General features: G+C 41.3%; 1 protein-coding gene across 8 annotated transcripts in view; it reads right to left on the bottom strand.

Annotated features, from left to right (window-relative positions):
* The window catches only part of mef2aa (myocyte enhancer factor 2aa), a 59,445-nt gene extending 40,936 nt beyond the window's left edge, over positions 1-18,509 (bottom strand). For 4 of the 8 annotated variants that reach the window (XM_075469806.1, XM_075469808.1, XM_075469800.1 and 1 more), the window contains exons 1-2: positions 18,251-18,509; positions 17,180-17,263 (exon numbers count right to left, since the gene is read on the bottom strand). The gene's annotated coding sequence lies outside the window, so the exon portion shown is untranslated. Of the gene's footprint in view, positions 1-12,868; positions 12,990-15,371; positions 15,526-17,179; positions 17,264-18,250 lie in introns of those variants that run through there. The other 4 variants (XM_075469802.1, XM_075469803.1, XM_075469804.1 and 1 more) reach the window with 4 other exon arrangements.
* Positions 18,510-22,775: the final 4,266 nt, after the last annotated feature.

Raw genomic sequence — 22,775 nt, 5'->3', positions numbered from 1 at the left:
TCTCATACATGTGCTTTTTGATGGGTCCATACTGATTCTTTCCCTCACACTCTTTGTAAGAAAGCAAGTAAAGCGTGTTTTTTTTCCAAAATGATGAATTCAACTTAATGCAACAACACGTAATTCAATCCAGTTATCTCCCTCTACGTTTTGATCGTATTTAACAAAGTTCACTGTGAAAAGAAAAGAGATTAGTGTTCCCTCTCCTGCCAGCCGAGATGTTACAGCAGTGTTTCCTTAAGTTTTCTAAGCTGACCACACTGATGCCAGCTTTACTCTTAAGATGATTAAGAGAGCACCCAGTTTGATGTTGACAGTAGGCTGGTTGAAATCTGGATTGGATAAGAAGCCAGCGTGGATAAAGAGAATCTTGGGTGAATTACCAGCTTGTAACCTGGCCAGTAGCTCAGAGACCACAGTGTGCCCACGGGAACATATACAGTAACTCTACCCTGTCTCTGCTCCTGTGCAAGAAGAGATATAGCCCCTTCCCTTGAGGCACATCCATCATTTTAGACCCAGTAAATAGAAAATGTCTAAATAACTGCATTTCTCTTACAGTATGAGAACAAATGTAGAAAGGTTAACAACTCAGGCCATTAGATTCAGTCAGCATTTACGGAGTGAGGAAGCCTGGGGCTGAATTGGCAGTGAAAACGAAAATGACCAGTTCCAGTGGCACACAGTCATTATGGGTTACAGATGGACTGGCATTATGGTGTCTGGCTGTCTGAATCGGGGCTCCACTGTAGGCAAACTTGACTGAGATCACCTTGCTAACTACCCACGCATGGCTGTTGGGAGTCAGAAAAGAAACCGCCTGAACCCCCACAAAGAATTTCCCCAAACCACATCACAGCAGACCAGGGAGAATGACAATGTTTTAGTTCATTCACCCATTTCACACACGAGCTGACATAGCCCTGTTTGAATTAAAGCGAGTCTGTATCAGCAGATGTCAGTTGCCAGCAAAGACATTCCTGAGTCAGCCAGAAATTCTACATTAGTGCAAACAGTAACTAATCATAATTACAAAAATATCGCACAAGCATTGTTGTGAATTTTATCTGCACTCACCCGGCTGTTTGGAGCCGTTTGCACTGAAATTGGGCAGAAGACCTGCACCACCGAAGACACTTTTAGATTTTAAATCATATACTTCAATCCAGATGATATAATGCAATTTCAGCCTCCAGAAATAAGTGAGAAATTTTCCTCCGACTCCTTCTACCCAGGTGACGTCAGTAGATTTCAGATTACAAAGGGAAACAATGTCTGCATTGTTGCAGAGTACATGTTAGGCATGACACCGACACAGTGCTACAATTAGACCAGAAGTATCTGTTGATGACCAAAATCATGTGTTCTTGGTGCATGTGAGCGAATGTGTGTGTGTGTGTATGTGTGAGTGTGTGTAATAAACAGGCAACAACTATACATACACTTAAAAGGAAACATGCACCCACACGACTGACACCTGTGAGCATGATGTCAACAGTGACAACTGGAGCAAAAGTTGCACCTCGATGAATTCTACATCGCACAGAATGCATAGATCCATAGAATTTGTTGACTGGCATTGAAATCAGCGATGCAAAGAATCAGTCCAAAATCAGCCCAAAAAAATAGCTACATTGTAGTCCTAAAGTGCAAATCCCTACGCTGACCTGGTCACTGGCGAACTCCTCTATTACCATTATATTAATCTGTTTGCAGACTGAGGCTGACTTTCGGGAAACTCAGAAGTTATAATAATGATGGTTTAGCTTTAAAAACTCACAGACAAGAAGGAAAGAGAAGATGGTGTTTCACTTGCCCAAAATCTACTGGAGGAAAAGACCATGAAAATTCTTTTCTTTTTTTTTTTACCATGAACTATTTTTGTTAGATTTGAGACTGAAGTGGGAGCACTACACTATATTGTTCCGAGCTTTGCACATGAAAGCACAAGAAAATTTGCAGGAGAAAAGAAATGCAGCCATTTTGAATGGCCAGCTGCTTCATACAAGGGATATGGGCTACTTCCCAGCCAATTATCTTTAAGGTTGTTGGCTGAAACTGGCTGGTAATAATTGGCTGCCCTTTGACTGGGAGAGGCAATACCACGCAGCTGGATCTGTAAGTTAGTGATGAGTTGAGCCAGAAAGTATCCTAAACGGAGAAAATACAGCACATCAAAATGGCTGTTCAAAATGGCTGATTTTTAAGTTTACCTTTCAACACAATCTGAGCTCGTAAAAACAAATACTCTGTGACCGTTGGGTCATGGAGCTTATAGACTCAAAACCACTCGAAATCACCAGAAATTTCCTTTGAATACAAATGTTATTTCCATTTGTTAACGGGTGTTAAAAGTATCACTACTCCTTTTCACATATTGGAAGCCGCTTATCGGGAATAAAATTAATTCTCACTAAACACTGTTGTTTCCTCTCGGTAATTCGCACAAACAAAGACGTTGCAAAGCCCCACATCAGTGTGAGCTCACACAAATCACACGTTTTTTTTTTAACAAAACTCAACACAAATGCAGATTTTACATTTATGAATTATGCATAAGAGTATCAGATCAGCACATCCCTGGTTTGTAGGCAGAAAGTTGCACATCATACGACAGCATCTCACAACATTAAAAAGACCTTGATATGACACACCTGGCCCACTCTGATATAAAGCAGTCCAGCCCCCTTCCGAAAGATGCTTACCAAACATTTGGAACCCATAAATCAATGGGCAGACAATATGTCACCATAGAAACGGCCACAATAGCTTGACATATCGTCAATAAGATATGTCTAACACAACAAATACAGGCCTTACTACAGCATGCCATCTACTGAACATACCGGTATATGCAGTATGGGTTATGCCACACAAGCCACTGACCAAAGCTTCACCCATCCTCTACGAAGAGGTGCAGGACAGGTTTACTGACAGGGATGCCACTTTGCTTCTTCTCTCTCCTAAACATGTACCACTGAGGCATTGGGAGGCTTGGTGACAGGCCTGGTGCTTTCACAATCAATAAAACATGCTCAATTCCCAGCGTAATTACTGGATCCAGCATGTTCTCCTAGATTTCTCCTTGTAAGCCTGTGTTCACCCCCCACACAATGTTCAAGAATTACTCCCTCAACTGCTGCCCTATAAAAAGTTAAACATGAAATTGCATAGAGCACTTCCGTCGTGACGTTTGCCTAACGAGCACAAAGTTAGGCCAGTGTCATTCCGTGAGTTTGTCATACATAAAATGTATATCATCTGAAATTACAATGTTGTTTTTGTTTTTTTATTCTTTTTTTTTTTTTTAGTCAACGTGTCAAGCGAAGGTCAGAACAAACGTATATGTAGCAAACAGACTTGCACATCTTTGAAGGTGATGGATGGCAGCCAAAGTTTTGAGCACAGCCGTGACAGTTGCTCTTCCTGTACAAAACAAAGTTAGCCTCAGTAACCTACCACAGACTGTGGGCAGACAAGACTCAACTTCCTGCCCCTCCGCTTCCTGTTATTCAGGACCCTTCTGTATGCCCTCTGAGGGGGGAGGTGGTAAAGAGGAAGAAAGGGAGGGACCACCTTTGGGACACCCTTCCCTTCTGATCCTGCCACTTATTACCTTCCTGAATCGAAGCCTGAGACTAAACAACAACAGGAGCTCATCTCTTGTGGCCGTGCTCGGTGTGCTAACTGTGTTTACTGTAAGGATCATTACAGAGGCTGGTTGGACAACCTGTGCGGGACCCTCAACCATTCACTTTGCAATTAGTAGACACAGACCTTTTTTGGTTATTTCAACACTCCACTGCTTACATAAGAATGAATCACAGCTCTCACAATGCAAATATACATTGAAACAACATGGTTATGACAGGGCCACATTTCTAAAAAATGCAACAGCCTCTTGCAGTAATCTGATGCGCCTTGATTGCAGGATTTTTTGAACTAATCCATGACGACGCATTTAAATGTATCAAACTCAAAGTGTCACAACCATGGCTTGGTTGGGATTAGCCTTCAGGCAGCTAAAGACATAAAGTGAGGCAGCCTAAATCTATAGTTTTACACATTTGTTTCAGTGGCGCCTTGACACCAGTGCAGTAGGAAAAGAACATCCACTTCTTTGTTCTTGCTTTCATCAGGAGGTGCTGTACCTGTAAATGGGGCTGTTGGCCTGAGGGAAGTGGAGGCAAGCCAGCCTTCTCCCTTTCTCTCCCTCTATCCTTTTGTGAGGGTGTGCTTATCTCCCTCTCCAGCAGTGAAAAGCAGGATTGTGGCCCTTGCAGCATCAGTTATGTTTATGTCTCCTGATGCTAATCTGACACACGGCTGATCCCTCAACAACCACTTTCTCCTTCCCATCTCTTTTAGCCCTCCCCCTTCTTTCTTTCTATTTCGCTTGCTTTTTCACATGATTTTTTTTTCTTGTTTCTCCCTTTCTTTCAACTCATGTTATACATTCCCTCACCTCAGTTTCCAAGGCGACTAATGAGATATAATTAATAAGCGCTATTGCAAGGGCATGTGGACAAAAAAAAGGAAAAAGAAAAAAAAAGGGAAAAAAAAGAACAAGAGGCTGTGAGAAATGTAAAAGGGGCAGTCTGTGAAACCTGGAAAATCTGCAGCACCTCTCCTTCCTCTATAAAACATTACCCAGGGTGTCATTTCTCATACAGAAGAGTGATGTGATATGAACACCCTGTGGGTGTTAAAGGAAATAAAAATTCTAATAGTTTCCATGATAAACAGCAAGCTAAAATCTTGAGATGATATAGTAAGAAATGATGAATCTGAACACAGACAGCTTACAGATGCCAACCTTGTAAGTTTAAGGTCTTAAATCATAGAGCATTCTCTAATCTGCCAGCATCAGATTAAATCAATTAAGATACAAAAATGCATTGTTCAAAAGGGAGCAGTGACCTGCACAGTAGGGACAGTCACAAAGCCAGCAGTGAGAGCCCACACGGAAATGGCAGCCAAGCAGACAGCGAGTGGTTAATCTGCCCTGATGACTGAAAGCTCAGTCCAACTCTCCAATGACCCAGCTGTAATCCCACATTGGATCAATGCAAGTTCAAACAATCCTCCATGCTGCTAGCACCTTGGTTGGACTGGGGGATGGTGCTGTAAGACAGGGACCAGGAGACAGAAAGCTACTTATCACTTCCAAAATGACATCAAAAGGAAAGCAAACCCCACAGGATGAACCTGCTCTCACTGAGAAAATGCACATGGGCCGCATTATACAGATAGCTGAATGGAAATTATGCCACTCCTTCATGTAAATACCAGAGATGTATCCAATCTACAAAATATGAATGACGATGAGTGGATATAACAACCAATAACCGAAGAACATCATATGCTGACAGCCTTACCAGACAGGCATTCTCCATCTCACTCTCGCAGTACTGTCAGGGGATGAGAGGACTATGCAAGGTGACTTTGACTAAGTGCCTTGGGGGTTTCATGAGAAAACGCCATTGACATTACATTAATTTCATGTCTCTTTTTTAACTGACTTAGTGCCACAGAGCCCTGGATAGGAAGAAGAAATGAAACAGACATTTTGCTTTACCTTCAAGGCACAAGCAGCAGGGAACTCGAGGCCAGGGAGACAACAGTGACGAATGGGTAACATGATCCGCTACCAACTTACTCCTATTTTTAAGAGTCATTCAACAGAGGGATGAGACATTCGCCCAGCAGAGAAGGATAAATGGTCGTCGGAAACTTTCCACTGTGCTTCACGTGTGTTTGGGTTTGATAACAGGTGTGTGTGTGTGTGAAACAGAGACGGAGGGAAAATGAAGGGAAGTGAGGGAGACAGAGGAGACCATGTCTGCGTTAACTATGTAGGAAAACGTAAGGGAAACAAGACTAAAAGAAGCACCCTGCACACATCCCATCCCACCTCTGTGGTAGTGTGTGTTAGCGGCGTTGTAACATAATTACTGCTGGGACACTTCTATTCCCAATGATCCATTTGCGTCAGTCAGGTTTTCAAGCCCAGCCAATGAATGGATTCTCAGTTTCTCAAGGATAAAGAGATGACCCTCACCTAACTGTTATATCCATTTCATGTAGAAAAGCTACTCTCCTCCTCAAGGTAAATCCCTTGATGCATATTGGAGTGAAACTTTATGAACAAAGAAAATGATAAGAACTTCCTCGATGCAAGGGCAGGGTGATAAATTATGTCTCATTAAAAATGAACACACCTGACAACAGAGAAATTAGAGACAGTTCTTGTTCAGTTTCTTTGGTGCACCTTTCACACCGTTTTTTCCCTCTAAAGCACTACCACCACAGTGAAGTTACCAACTTCAAATGTTAAAGAAAACATACCGTGGCTCATTTTCTTTTACATTCTTATATTGAAAAAAAATCATATATTATGTCATTCCTGACTTGCACAATAGATGAAAATGTTGTCTAGATGGAGTACTTTGTCATCGCAATGCTCAAAAGATTCTCAGAACACCTTGAGCAGTAACAGCAGCAACTGCGGGCGAGACATGTAAAAGCACAGTGTTTTCATTTTTTAATGCCGGTTCATTTAAAAATTCACATTCTTTGCCTCTATAATTCCCCTCTTCAGACTTGAAAGAGAAAAAACACTCAATATATGTGTTTTTGTTTTTTCACTCTATATTTCACCTTGTGTAATAGTCACAAGATTCTAAATTGTCTGTAGGAGTGAGTGTGAGTGTGCATGGTTGTTTGACTCGTTTGTCTCCGTGTGGCCCTGTGATGGACTGGCGACCCGTCCAGGGTGCAATGGCAGCTGGGATAGTTTCCAGCCCCCTCCACGACCCTGAATTGGATTAAGCAGTGATAATATTCACTATTTATAGTTTCATTACGTATGATATAGTTGGGGCGGCTGTAGCTAAGGAGGACGAGCAGTCGCCTACCAATCAGAGGGTTCCGCTCCAGCTTCACCAGGTCACTTGTCAAAGCAACCTCGGGCAAGACACTGAAGCCCATATTTCTTTAAGTTCACAAAAAACTTTTAATACAAAGAAAGAATGATCAAAAAGTGTTGTGTGCCAATAGCAGAGCAACTCTCATGACCTTAAAATGTTGACTTCTGAGCAGTTGTCAATCCACATCTTTACAAAGCTGTGTTTTCCATAATCATTCATTCCAATATTCTGCTCATGCTGCTCATGAACATGACTTATAGATTGATTCAATATAACATTTTATTCACGAAAACATGGTGATTTTATTTTCTACACAAAATACATATATATGTATATATATATATTCAAAAAACTACTATCTAACTAGCTGGGCGGTGGTGTGGTGGTTAGCACTGTCACTAGAAAAGTGATAGTGGGGCCTGGTTCAAATCCTGTCTGGGGCCTCTTTGTGTGGAATCTGCATGATCTGCCTGTGCATGCATGGGTTCTCTGGCTTCTTCACGCTGTCCAAAAACCTATTTCTGTTCATTCATTGAGAGTGTTAATACAGATGTTGCACCATGCCAAGACAGTGATTTGTTAAAGTGACAGAAGTACATGTTTTTGGATGTCGTTCCTGAATTGGGCTATTGGTATAGAAAATACATGGATGGAAATTAACTAAAGAAAACCTTAAAGGCGATAACAACAACATGAAATTATTCTATTCACCACTAGGGTGTCCTCATTAGCCTCCATTTGAATTCCTCATGAAACATTGTTGGGTTTTTTTGTTTTTTCCATCAGAAATTCAATGTAATGGTTATGCATGCAACCGCTGTGCTATGGACAAGTGTACTTCTCACAGACTACAGCCTCAACATGAGATGGGAAATTTTCCTTTTAGGTGAACCTCCTGACCCTTAGAAATAATTTCTAATCAGCCAGCCTACAGTGTGTCATGCTATATCTGTAAAATGCAATTGACAGACTAATGGCTAACTACTCGCTTCATATTAACCCTGTTGGTTTAACAAATAATGTCTTAGAGCAAAAGCATTCATCACCAGCATTCCTTATGACAGTGTGTCACTATAACAAGTCAGTGTCTTGACATGGCACAACATCCATATCCAGCACTCTTAATGAATGAACATTTCCCGTATTACACTTCGGCCTAACTAATTAGGTTACAGTACATGTTACAGATCTATGCCAGTATTTCTCATTTCCTTTTTTTTTTTTTTTTAGCAAATTGCCTCTTTTTTTATTTTTTCATTTCTCTGACAGTTGCACACAGAAGCACAAAGACACATGCACAACCGAAAACTAATGCATGCATGGTCCTAGAGGTTTATACATTTGCATAAAATTACTGTGTAGTGCTGCGGTCTGATGCAGGATGATGGCATGTGTCCATTTGCATGGTTGTCGATCACAAGTCGAACTTCTCACGAGGGAACAATAGTAATGCCAACCCCATAGGGAGCAACAGTCCCCCAACCCCCCAGGAACCCTACTGTCTGCGTTGAGTGTCACTGCAGCCTTTTGATGTTACACAGACCGCAACTCAGAAATGGTAAACAGCAAAGATGAACGGAGATCTTCCTCCAGGGGGAATCCACAGTGTGAGGATATTAGCAGCGTTATGCATAATGTGTCTCAGTAGCAGCACGTTAACCCAATCTCAACACTGAGAGTCCAGATTGGCCTTCTAGATATTCAGTTCTTTCCGAGTGTTTAAAAAAGTTTTGGTCCACGTTGTCCATACTGTTTACGAGTGAAGATACTGTCGGCTAGTAGAGTGTGTCTGCTCTTAATGGAAGAAAAAAAAAATGTAGAAAGCGGAAAATAAATATTTGATTTTCTCTTCCCATTTTTATCTTCCACTCGATGCCTCTTTCCCACAGTGTTCCATTACATAAAAGGTTTATGCAATCCGAGCAGTGAGGATGGCCATGAGTCATAACAACAGCAAAAAGGGGCGAGCTTTAGTGCACTGATTTTCTTTTCAAGCAGTTCTATTTCATAGAATTAGTCTTTTAATGATCTAACACGGGGCCTGTGATTCACACACTGCATTTTATGTAGAGTATTCCAAATAAAGACAATACTCACTCATTTCTCAACACAACACGTGACTGAGAGATGCTGGAAGTACGATAACAGATTTTGTAAAAGGTTTGTCCATGTTTTTTATATTATTAGGATGTCATATGCCGAGACAGCTTTCGATATGAATAGCTAGTGATGTTCTGAGTTTGCTTTGCAGTAAGTTGCGGTTCCAGCAGGACAATGCCTGGAAATGTGCAGATCACAATATTCTTATTCCTGATTCTTCGAAAATAAACATACTTTAATCTAAAAGATGAAGGGATATTTCTTTCTCAGTCTGACTTGTATTGACATCGATGAACTACATTCACTGAGCAAATAATCGAAGGAGTGTTTCTGCAGATACACCCCACAGCTTCTCCCAAATCAGATGATATGTGTTAGCTGTCACATGAACACTGCGTGCAAAAACTGCACTGAGAGCAGCACAGGCTCCTGTTGCTGCTCGCATCTCCAAGAATTTCTTTTTATTCTTGGGTAGGCTTTGGTCATAAGTCGCAGCCTCTGATAGCTCATTGCCCTGAGCCCCCAAGTCCGGCGGCTGGTGATGAATGTACCCCTCCCCAGTCCGCGGCAGCTGAAGCAGAGATGGTGGGGAGGAGGGAAACAAAGTGAAAAACAACACAGTCTGACATGAACACAGGATGGCAACAACTCACTGGTGGAAACACTACACCATTTTCACCTAGATCTGCAGCCCACAGCACACAGATGGAAAATGGACAGGGAAAAAGGGAGAGGACAGACGGGCAGACGCACAAACAGCGGGCAGACTCAACACCTCTCTCACAGTCACAGTCACACTATAGAGAGATGCGATCTAGAGACTGGAAATGCAAAGCGAATCATTTCTGAATGCCCTGGATTCAAAGAGACGACTTTTCCCTAAATTACTTTTTTTTTAAATTACAAAAAGAGAAATGTATATTGTTTGGGGTGCAATGTGAGTTACGATGACCTCTGCTGATTACACTTCACCAGACTTAAACTTCCCAATTCGTATCATCCAGAATCTGTACACAACCTATGATATCTGGTCTATTGCAAAACTGTTCGAAAACTCATACATAAGGCGTTGCAAGCTCGTGCTGCTCCAGCTCAGCTCTAACAGAAGAGAGGATGGCTACTTTGAACTGTAAGTCAGAACCCCACGGTGGGCCAAAGCTGCTTCCAGAGAGCAGACGGGGGGCTGGGTCACTTCCCTTCCCTGTTCATATGGCTGATACATGCTGCAGAATAATGGGAGGAATCACATCCCCCCAGCTGTCCTGGTTCACAAGGCCTCTCAGACAGACAGAAAAACAAGGATATTGAGAGCCAGGTCTCCTTCCTGCAGCTCATGGGGCCTAGGAGGCGGTCCAGCTGCAGGAGATCCAACTGTTATTTCCAGCAGCTACTGGAGTTTTAGTCAATTGGCTTGATGTATGAACTTGACACCCAAGTCCCAAAGCCACTTATAAACACTATTACATGCATTCAACCTCTCGCTATCTTGGGTAGCATAATGGGAGGTTAAATTGAATGGCAATAAGGGCTGCAACTGAAGCTTTAAACAGCCTATTTTAGCGCTCTTTAAAAACACACTGTGCCGCTTCATCAAACAGAGCTTTCCAGACTCTTAAGAAAGTTTACTTTGCACACTGATTAATTGTTTGTCTGTTGATGATGCTTCCACTTAAGTGAGTCCACGCCACGCCAGAGAAGTTAAACCTCCAGCGAGAGATGCTTTTTCAGATCTACAGAAGAGCATCAGGAATTCAATACAGTGGGGTAATGTGAGCAATCATGGGAGATCTTTTGATCTTGAAAATTATATTATAATATATTCCTTTGATTTATGGTTTTTTTTTTTCAAAGTCTCATTAAAATGCAGTTAAAATGCAGCTCAGCAAAGAGATGTCTTTCTTAAGTTCAGTTTTTGCTTTAGATCCCGTTCATCTCGATCATTTGGCCACAAAGCAACCCCACCAATTTTACAACTCCGCGCAGAGAAATCCATTCTGATGCAACGACGAACATCACAAACTAAAGAAAAATGGCAAACCAAACCGCAGGACGCACACACAGGTGTGGGGTGTATGTCCTTTAAGTGCGGCCCACTCACTTCAGAGATGATGCACAGCATGGCTCTGCGGGTTTTTTTTTTTTTATTGCAGTCCAGAAACCCAAAGAGAGAGGAGGAGGCAGCTTAAAGGTGCAAAATGACTCAACTTGTCAAAGACATCACCTTTGCTCCACCACATGCTTCCACAGTCAACCCTCACAAAACCACAGTGTGCATTGCGCTATTCTTCCGCTTTAATGTGAAAGCCCGTCAAAACTTAGTCACCGGCTATAAGGCAAAAAAACTATGTCCAGCAATTTACAACAAACTTCGAATTAAAGGATCCACCTGCGAGTCTCCCGGTTCACGTTGAAGAGGTGAAGAGACCTCCAGCCAGGACTTGTTTAAAAGAGCAGGGGACACAGGAAGAGACAGATCAGCCTTAAGCTGCTCTGTCCTGCTCAGGAGCACATGTGCTGAGTGAGCCGAACACAGTGGCTTACCACCAGAGGTCTCAGTCAAGGGCAGGACAGTTGAAAGGTCACTGTTGGCTGTCTGGCTGTACAAACAGCACCTCTGCGAGTAATGCTTTTACCCTCTGAGCTTGCATCAGACTGTTAAAGGGATTAAAAAATTACTGCTGTTTAAGAGCAGAGTTTCTATCTGCCAGTGAGCTGTAGGTATTCATTTAGGAAGCCATGTGCAATAACTCTGGCATTACTAATCCATAAGGTTTCGCCCTCTACAAAGATTTATTTTCATATTCATCTATTACAGTTCAACATACTACTGTTTGAACAAAACAAGAAATACAAATCAACCCCTCCATGTGAGACAATAATTAGCAAGTTAATGTGCTAATTACTCAGTCACTCAGTGCTAGTTAACAGCGGCTCATGAATGTCTCAAACACAACTAAGAGGCAAACAGACGCGACCGAGGCCAGTAACTGAAACCAAAACCAGAAGCAGCTCATCAAGAAACCAACAGTAACACCTTCATAAGCAAGATACTTGCAGGCACATGAATTAAAGAACATCCAAATATGTCTCCTAAAATATTTTTTTTTCTGTTTTGAATTCATAGTCCAGATCTGCATTATTGTTTTGGTCTGAAAAGGAAAGTGAATCGAATTCAGCCGACCGATGCCTTATCAATAGCAAGAGGAAAATTATGTAGCACAAATAAACAAAGTGTGTAAAAGATAAATAAACCCCATGTTTATACTGAGTTACAGTATTAACAGGTTGGCTGTTTGTTGTCTTTTCTCTTTAGTTTACAGGGAACAGTCTACAGTTAACTGCGGTCTGAAACATTATCTGCCAGGCTCAAGATTCTGCACGTAAGCTCCAGGTCTCACAGGGGAATGCTGGAATCTTCATATTGATGACGGGGCTCCGATAAACATCGATTCATATTATAAACATGCTTTGGTTCAACAAAGAGAGAGTTAAATTAGCATCATAATTTCTCTATCTAACTAATAACTAACTATATCAACTGTGCCGTAAAAAAAGGAAATTTGAAAGAAACACAAACATGCATCACGTCATGTTTTTACAGTCCAAAATAATCCCCCAAAAAACTTTCAGCATGTACACAGCAAGTTTTCTTCAAACTCCACCGCAACATGGCACATAAAAACATCCAACAAAGCAAAGCGATTCAAAACAGACTCAAAAACATGCAAAAGACGTCCAAATATATTCAGCAATCAAATTCTGTTGTGTATCATCATAATATCTGTGAGGGCTTTCATTTTCCCTTTAAATCTGCAGTATAAAAGAACATCTTGCCTTACCAAACAGTCAGAGAAACACTATCCTCTTTATTGGACCAAAATGCTCTGCATCTATCTCTTATTGTGCACTCAATGCATCCTTGGCTTTCAGCTCTCTGGTGTTTTGTCCTCCTTGGAAAAAAAAATGTCCTGGGAGGAGGAGAGTGGAGGAGAAAGACTTTCACTCAGTGATTCAGAGGCATCGTGTAAACGCCAGCATTCTCCTTCTGACAACCAGCGTTAATTGCAGATCCGACTCGCCCACACACTCCACATTTCTCCTGGAAGGAGAGGCTGACACTGAGACTGAAGTGGGATGAGGAGTGCGGTAAAAGATGCTGCAGCTGCCCATTTCTCACCCCATCACCACCTCTCATTTCTCCCGTTGCACTAGGAACTTGTGCTAAGATGCTAACAAGCACTTGTGCACATTTGCGGAGATGTGCTGGGGCACAAAAAACTTGACGTCTAACAAGGCTAAAACGTTTCATAAACAGTGGTAGTCATCAGCGATCTGTCATGCAATAATACTACATCATCTCATCCTTGATTAAATGATGCAGGGCAAAATCTAATAGTCATATCATCAAACCTCTCAGTGTGTTTGTGTAATAGCCGAGGCAGAACATCTGGGGTCTCTGAGGTTAGAGCAACACTTCACAGCATGCATGACGGCTCTGTCTGTGCTTTCGTTTTTTGGGGGCTTTATTTTTATTTTTTATTTTTTTTAACTAACATCTCACAGAAATTGTTAACTTGATTTCAGTGCAGTGAAAGAATACCTCATCCACACATTAGCCATAAGAGCTCACGTGATATGGATCATGAGCAACAAGGCCCATTACTGGCGAGGCCAGGGGCAGCATGCAAGCTAATGACCGCAGATTGGATGGTGCTTTAATGCTTTGCTTTCGAAATCACTGGCAACCAGCTGGTATGGTAATGTGCGTGGCGTCAAAACAGCGGTGACATAAAAAGAACGGTTAAAAATACGAGTTTCTTTTAATACCGCTGCAAAAATCTTGGGTCCCTGAGGATTTTTTTTTTTCTTTACAATCAAACTTGTCATTGGTTTGACCTGATGTGAGACGAATACGCTGTATGCAGTGTAATGTTTGCAAAATGGGTTAAAGTGAGTAGTCTTTTGTAAATGTGAGCAACACGCTAAACAGCAGCTTAACAGAAGTCCATGTCATGGTTTGATTCTGCTGTATTCTATCCATGCAATGGCACAAATCTCATTTCACAAGCTGCAACAGGCAAGGCAACCAAACTCCTTCCATTAACCACCTCCGTGCCAGCAAGTTGTTGAAATAAAAAAAAAATGAATAGAGAACCATTCCAGGTTACGTGTTCTCTTCTAACTAAATAAAACCTACTCCTTCAGTGCAACATTATTGTGGTGTGTAGGGTGTCGGCGTACACTAGAAACATTTGAGAAGGTCAGGTTACTGTTGGCCATTTCCCACTCTGGCCAGGGGTTAAGGTCACCTGAGTGCCAGAGATTCAAAGAGCCACGAGACAGCGAGAGTCCTCTCTTACAAGCTACAACACTGCTATTACGGCTTACTGTGCACTGTGCTGCTACATGCCACTTTTATTAATAAACTGTTAGATCTTCAGGTGATCTTAGTGAGAAGTTTACAAGACAATGACAACCTTTGAAACACCTCACTTGAATTCACTTGATTAGGCACCGCTCAGCTGGGGCCAGATCAGCTCATTAATCCTAACACCTCTTTTGAATACAGTAATCGCTGGGTGTTATAGTTCATATTGAGGAACTATGCAACTATAAGCAGGTACTTGAATCAGCTTAGGTTTTAAGACGAGCAACTTGGTCAAATAACTCCTCTCTCCTGAATTGTATTATATTGTAGCCACTCAAAATGCAGGCAAGATATAAGAATTATTTACACACTTTCTGTTTAAAGTAGGTTGCGTGTTTTTAGAAAGCTACATAACATGGAAACATACAATTTGCTGTAAAGTCAATGTCTGACAACTTCTATTACCACGATTCTGTCACTGTGTGAGCAAGCCTCAACAGTGTTATTATACACACTCTGATTACTGTTTTGCCCGAACATTGTGCCTGTTTTACAAAGCACGGCTTAACATTTCACTTTCTGGATTGCATGTCTAACTCTCAGGAACCTTTTGAGAATCACAACAGGCAAATCTCACTGAAGCTAGAGCACAGCCTAATACCGGCGTGTGATGAAACTTTCCCAAATGACAGATATCAACAGCGCGCGCGTCTGACTGCACTCTTTCACCTGGCGCTTAGTCGTTTTATGGGATCGACAGCTCAGTAATAAACCGACGTTTCTCTTGTTAAATGGCACGGCACGACTTTTCCACTGTGTATAGCCTAAACCACCGCACGGAGAAGGTAGATAGAGAGATATAATGTCTCCCAAGTCCACTCTACGTCTCCCTCTTGCGCTTTTCTACTCTCACTCACTGTAGCTACAGTATCGCTGCCACACTCCGCAACATTGTTTCTATTTCCGTTACTCACCTTTACTCCCAAGTCAGTCGCTGTATATAGACACTCTATATCGGTGACTCCAGTGGATAAACGTAATTTCAGTTCACATTTACACGCTGCCTGCTATTTTAGGGGGAGCTGACAAACTCAGAGAAGCCAATCTCCCTCTTGTCAGTGAGAGACTCCTCCCCATCTGACGAACCGCCTCTCCCTCTCCGTCTCCGCCGCCCCCTCCCTCTGAGTCTTCCTCACTCACACACTCACAAAGTCAAAGCATGTACAGCGAGTAAGAAAAGTCCCCTTTTTTATTCCAACAGCTTGAAGGGGGGGGGGGGGGGGGGCAATTGTTAAGAGAAAGGGAACACTTGATGCCATACGATGAATAGCACAAAGACTAGTTTGTTGATTATCTTACTGATAGGCTTTCAATGGATTCCTGTCATGAAGTCACTGCAAATATATTGTAATAACATCAGGCTATGATAAGAAAAAAACAAAACTGCCCAAATCAGCCATGACATTGAGGCTATGCACCGAAAAACTGACTAAACTAATAAAAACTTTACATAACATGGCAATGGACATAGAGGGACCCGCTGTATGGGGTGTGTGTGTGGAGTGGGGGCTTAAATCTTCGCTCTAAAGTTTAAATTCGAGCGACTACTTTCTCAAAATGCTTTGAGGGCTCGCCTCAGCACTGTCACTTTAGATACGACATTTGACGTCACATCTCTAAGACAACAGCTATGGAATTCGGTTTAAAGGGCACTTTAGCCGGCCAATGACGGTCTGCAGCGTCTGTTGAGCAGCCAATTGGAGAAGGAAGGCGGGATCTGTGGGGGGAACACGTCACGAGTGAGAGCAAGCTCACAAAAGGTGCGGAGGTTGTCTCTCCTTGCTGTTTTTAGTTGCATGTGGAGACAGGTGCGACTGAGAACCAACCCCGATCGCTGTTTTTCTTGAAATACGCGTTTATAAACGATTGGAATCAACAGCAGACCAGAGGAAACACACACATGCAACTTTAGCGGTTTACTTCCATTCAAAGAAAATCAGGTGCTAGCACTGAGAACACGACTACTGTCCTTTACTTAGCTATACTTTGCGGTAACGGACTGTTTTTCAGAACAGTTCAATTCCATATTTTATACCATCATACGCCCTTGTTATGTATTGCAGGGTAATGATATCAGGCTTAATTTGTTGCTTATGGTAATTTCATCATTTAAATGGCCATAGGCTACACCGACAGTGAATTATGACAGTTGATACATCATTTTCAATGGTTTAGACTTATAGTTAATAAAAATCTTGAATGAATGAGGTATTTCTGAAAAGTGGTTCTCTTATAAATTAAATATCCTCCTTCTCTGCCTCTACAACTGTTTGTATACCCAGTACCAAACAAGACTATTATACAAGACTCAAAGGAGTGACTGTGGTTGCACAACGATTTGTTACTATTACTGATTAATAAATAAATGCTTTTAGCATGAAAGATTGAATATGCATTAATGATTTGTTCACAAGTCTTTTTACACTTTGAGGCACAAACAGTGACCAGACAAGCACAGGTTTGAATATGTGCATGTTTTTGTATCTTTTAGAAGCAGCAGTCAACACCGTTTGTTATCTCTGAAAACAGAATCATTGTCCTATTCAAACAGCATAACACTGTATGATTATTAAGATATACTCTACCAACATCCTGTGTCATTACACTGCATGATATGATAGCTGGTAAAGTATAAGGGTTTCCTCATAGTATGGCTGTGGCTAGATTATTTGTATTTGCCATGTAGGCTACAGCCTTTAGTGAACTGTGCTAACTTTCTCACCAGCGGTTACCAGACCTCAAAGGCTTCGCAGTCTTCCTCATCCCTCCTGATTCCTCGTGACTCCAGGCCAAGGAGTCAACACTCCTATAAAAGATTTCCCTCATTACAAAAAGTTAAATTCACAACAGCTTTTTTTTTTTTCTTAATTTGTCATAGCTTATACTATTACAGCAGCCTATGATGATCTTGGGAGTAGCGTAACACCAAAAGAACAACATTAAGCAAAACATAAATAGCACCTGGAGGGTTTTGACACATCAGTCAAGATTAAAGAGGCATTTTGTTTAATGTAAAATCTACTAATCGAGGCTACATGCACATTCAAAGAGTAATTAAACACAAACAGTATTATAATCCAGAAGGTGCTTTTTGGATTATTATGCAGGAAGTGAACCTTAGCTCTGATTACCTGCCTTTAAATTTGAGGTTTTCTGGGCCCCAGCCCATCATGCACACATGTCAACTGTTTTGTGCTTCAGAAATCTCAGCACACATTCGCCTTTTCTTTTTCCCTACAAATCAGGATATATGCCATACTGCAGCAATATCATGCTAACTTTGTCTCATTTATTGTCTAAAAATGTGCTTTCTCAAAGTATTTTGCCCACAAACAAAACTCTGTTTGCAATGTATGATATAGGTATAGCGTGAAAAATACTCTAAAGAAATGAAATAGCAACTGTTCTATTTTACATTCTATCACACATGTGGCTTTCTGCTCATTTTTGTGCATCAATATACAACATGAGCTGTAGTGTATCACAACAGCCATGACAACAACGGACAGAGAGACCCATAGGTTTTTTCAGCTTTTTTTCAGGCTGATGTTCTTAGTATTTTTTGACCAGCACTTTTCTGTCAATATTCATCTCTCCAATCTTTCCAAAGTGCTACAAGTTGCCAAAAACACTCAACATGCAGTAGAATAAAGTACTATAGAATAGTGTGGCAAGATAATTTTTCACATCTAAACACCCAAAATATAACAATTGAATCAATCTTGATGTGAAGCCAATAGCACTTCACATCCAGTGTATGAAGGCAGAACCTTGTATGACACCTGTATCTCACCTGTTGTTGTTGACCTCACAGGACCTGCTGCTCCAACTTCTTTCTTTCCTCCTGTGTGTATTGACTTTCCTTATCTTGTCTTTAAGTTGCTTTAAGTTATACCTCTTCCTTTACTTTCTGCTGCTTTTGTTTCACTCCATCCATCGATTTACCTCAAAGCCAGACCAGCTGGCTTTGGATGCTTCCCCCGGAGCCTTAAGAGGCCTGTCTTCACACCCTGTTCCTCCTCTTGTCCCTTGGTCTCTCTGCGGGCAGAGAGCAAGGGGGGGCAGTGGTTTGAAGAGTGGAACCCCAGATGGACATAGACATGTTGGGCATGCGTTATGTGATGGGGCTTGGCTCGGGGCTCTCTGAACCAGTCACAGCTGTCAATCATAACACCAGAAGGTGTTGAGGATTTTTTTTCTACCTCTCTCAGATAGGGGAAAAGAACTTTATTGATCGAATTTTCTACAACGTATCAGTTTTAGAGAAAAAGTATTTTGCAACTCAAAAGAACGTTAAAAAAAAATCTACAGTTAAGATTATTGTGTTAATCTTAACTGTAGACTGTTCAATAGTAAATGAAGTCCTAATATGTTGAACTTTATTTTCACAAAGATTTGAAGAATATCTTTAATATGTATATAGATCTGATATGTATATAACATAGTATGTCATATATTTCAACCGGCTGTAGGGAAGTGCCAAATAATGGTTCGTTCCAGCAGAGCTTTGATGGCGAGCCGACAGCTGGCATTTCCAACATTGCACCAGACCACAAATAGACCCAGACATTCTCTCTCTCCAATTAAAAAAACGCATGCTCCAAGGTTTATTATAGGATATGCAAGTCAAGTATTATCTACAATATCATATAAAAAAAGTTTATTTTCTAAATTAGAAAGGTATATCGCCAATTCACATGATTTTCCCAGGGAGCAACCTGTCAAGTTCTGAAATAACATTTCATGATCTGAGGCTCATTAAAACAACCTTTCTGAACAGCCCTGAGCACCCTCATCCTCCACCTGCTGCACACAGCGCATTCAGTCATGAGACAAATGCTTCCAACAAATAACAAAAGCATCTCAGGTTTTTTCCTATTGCATGTACGAGTGTCAATTCCTAACATAGCCACAAGGACTGTCAAGACATCGGTTTACAAGGCCCAAATCATTCATGTTAACAATGCTGCCATTTTAATCTAAAACTTGGAAGAAAAAAAAGACAATGTTTATTGCAAAGACATTGTTTGGATAATCACCAGCTTATATTTCTGTCTTTTTTTGTCATATTTAAGCTGCCAGTATGTTCCTAGGTCTACAGCTGGAATTCTTTTAAATGTTCAGTACACTCAGATCGAGGTAAACCCTGAACATCCTCTCCATGAGACTGTTATCGGAAAACAGAGTCTCTTCAGTCAAAGGCTTCTTCAGTTTGGATGCAAAACGGACCGCTACAGGAAATCTTTCCTGCCCACAGCCATCAGCATCTATAATAACTCCTTGATTTAATTGAGTTGCATCAACATTTAATTTCCCTCTGGGATAAATAAAGTATTTTTGAATTGAATTGAATTGAATTGAATTGAATTCTACGTTTCTTATGTATGGAATGAGCTTCATAATATCACCAGCTTACAAACACTCCCCTACTTAAAAGTGTTTTAAGAACTTCCCTGAAGGAAACCTGTTTCTGTTTTGATATGGTTTTAAAATAGAAAAAAAAAAATCCTGGATTGAGTTGGTATGGCCCTGTCTTTTTTACCTCTGGTAGACGAGATCTTGTATCTCAGTGGGACCTCCCTGGCTAAATAAAAACAAATAAAATGGAGGAATAATTCAAATAATATACATATTGCTATCAGAATTTTTCAATGTGTTTTGTGCTTTTTGTGTCCTTTTTTTGGCACACAAATTACACTAGAGATAAGATGCACAAGCTGTACAAAAAACAATCTGCCGAGACCAAATCACTTTATGACCATCTATGTGTGAACAACATAATATTGATACTTTCCATCCATCCATCCATCCATCATCTTCCGCTGGTCCGGGGATCGGGTCGCGGGGGCAGCAGCTTGAGCAAAGAGACCCAGACGTCCCTGTCCCCGGCCACTTCCTCCAGCTCTTCCGGGGGGACCCCGAGGCTTTCCCAGGCCAGCCGAGAAACATAGTCTCTCCAACGTGTCCTGGGTCTTCCCCGGGGCCTCCTCCCAGTGGGACGGGCCCGGAACACCTCACCGGGGAGGCGTCCAGGAGGCATTCTCACTAGATGCCCGAGCCACCTCATCTGACTCCTCTCGATGCGGAGGAGCAGCGGTTCTACTCCGAGCCCCTCCCGGATGACCGAGCTTCTCACCCTATCTCTAAGGGAGAGCCCAGACACCCTGCGGAGGAAACTCATTTCGGCCGCTTGTATTCGCGATCTCGTTCTTTCGGTCACTACCCACAGCTCGTGACCATAGGTGAGGGTAGGAACATAGATTGACCGGTAAATCGAGAGCTTCGCCTTCTGGCTCAGCTCCTTCTTCACCACGACGGGCCGGTGCAGATAATTTGAAATTATCATCAATACTAGTATACTGCAAAAACCCCTAACAGCCACTATATACATTGGCACAAATTTATGTAAGTAACAGTCAGAATTATTGTGACATTACCAAAGTATTTTGATCCAGAAGGGTTTTAAGAACAAAATGTTGATTAACTGGTTGTTTCAAAACCCTATTGCTGCATAGTTTTTATCATATCATACTTAGGTGTACAAATGTTTTCCAACAAAGTAATATCAGAATATATCATCAGAAGCAACATGTTGGATAATCAAGATCAAGAACTAGATGTTCTCCATGAGTCATAAGTTAAAAATCTTACTTCATTGCCCCACTACAGTTATAATTTTATCAAGGCCTCATAACTCAAAAGAGTACAAAAGTCTTAATGTGAAGGAGTCACACTTGAAATGCTGCAAAATTTCCCAAAGATCATTGAGCAGATAAGATTTCTCTCAGCTCTGAGTGCCCCAGTGAATGTAGTTTAGGTGTCCAGTTCATTGCGAACTACCATCACTTGCTTTCTGCATAAGCAGGATCAGTGTATTTGCTATGCTGATTTAATGATAGGCATGACTTCAAAACAACTTTTGTGATGTTTTTCTCTTGTTGTATCTCACTCCTATGTAACTTTGACACTGCAGTAGGTTTTGTTGAGCGTCTGTGCTCCACCGGAGGCGGAGAACGACAGCATACAAAAGTTCTTATGAGGAGCTGAGGTCTCTTGGGGAGCTGATCCCCAAGAGACCTCTTGAGATTACTGGTCTCTTGGGGATTTTAATGTATTCCTGTCTGTTTATAACACCTCTCAATGCTTATCATTGGCAAGCGGGAGTCGCCCAAACGTCCATTCAGTCTCGTTTGCTTGATAGCCCCTTTTTTTCCCAGCAGAAGTGCTTAGTTCCAGATAATAACAGAAGTTCTTTAATTATCTGCAACATTCACATGTTCACACAGTTCCATTTATAAAATCTCGTTTCCATCAAAGTGAGTTAATTAAAAATTAACAAAGGGCAGGAATTAAACTGATTTTACATTATCTATTTTCTCCCTAATTTCAAATGTTACTTAATTAATCACCTGGAATGCCAAAGTATTCACATTGCCAAAAGTTGCTGGGTCATATTCGCGAGTTTCATAAAGATATAGTAATTTAGGTTTAACAGAGCAAGAGATTTTCCTCCAAATTTGTGCCAGTCATAACATTGTCTACAGCTGTTAGATTTTGTCGACAGGAGAAAAAAAAAAATCAACATTCAGCTGCATTTCCAGGGTTTTCCAAGGGATCCGTTCGGATGTTATATCAGGCTAAGCCATCATTTATTAGGAAGGAATTTTCTTTTTGGCTGATTTCACAGATCCTCTGACATGATGATTGCATCATATGCAAAAACGTGTCTGAGTGTGTCTGCGTATGTGTGAGTTTCTGACATTACCAAAGCCAGTGAGCAGGTGTCACCGCTTCTCATTCCCACCATTCACAGTGAAAAGACATGTCGAGGACAGGCTGGATCAAGAAAGCCTGCAAAAGGAAACGGGTGGGAGAAACCACTCCAGGTTTTGCCTTTCAGCCAGTTAAAAGGACATATCAAGCTAATGCCTTGGAAATTCAATTTGTCAGGCAATTTAGAAGGGAAGCAAAGGAATTATACATGTAGGCACCATTTAGGTTTCACAATTTAGATTATTATTGTTGTTGTTGTTATTAAACACATTGATGAATCTATTAAGTTGTACATTTACATTACATTTTGTCTACTGACCCAGTCCAAGGTGTACCCCACCTTTTTCCAAATGGCTGCTGGGATTGGTGAAAATGTACAAAACTAGGCAACAAGGCAACAATGGAAATTGAAATGGAAATAGACGAATAAAAATGATATTCTCAAAACTGCTGGCTTTCCACGCTGGCATGGGGAGAACATGCAAACTACTATTCAACGAAAGACACAAAAAAGGCTAAACCAATATTAGCAAAAAGTTTAATAG

Source organism: Odontesthes bonariensis, chromosome 7 (assembly GCF_027942865.1).
Source record: "Odontesthes bonariensis isolate fOdoBon6 chromosome 7, fOdoBon6.hap1, whole genome shotgun sequence".
NCBI classification, from domain to species: domain Eukaryota; kingdom Metazoa; phylum Chordata; class Actinopteri; order Atheriniformes; family Atherinopsidae; genus Odontesthes; species Odontesthes bonariensis.
The sequence above is the reverse complement of the archived record's forward strand: the minus strand, read 5'-3'. Positions and strand labels throughout refer to the sequence as shown.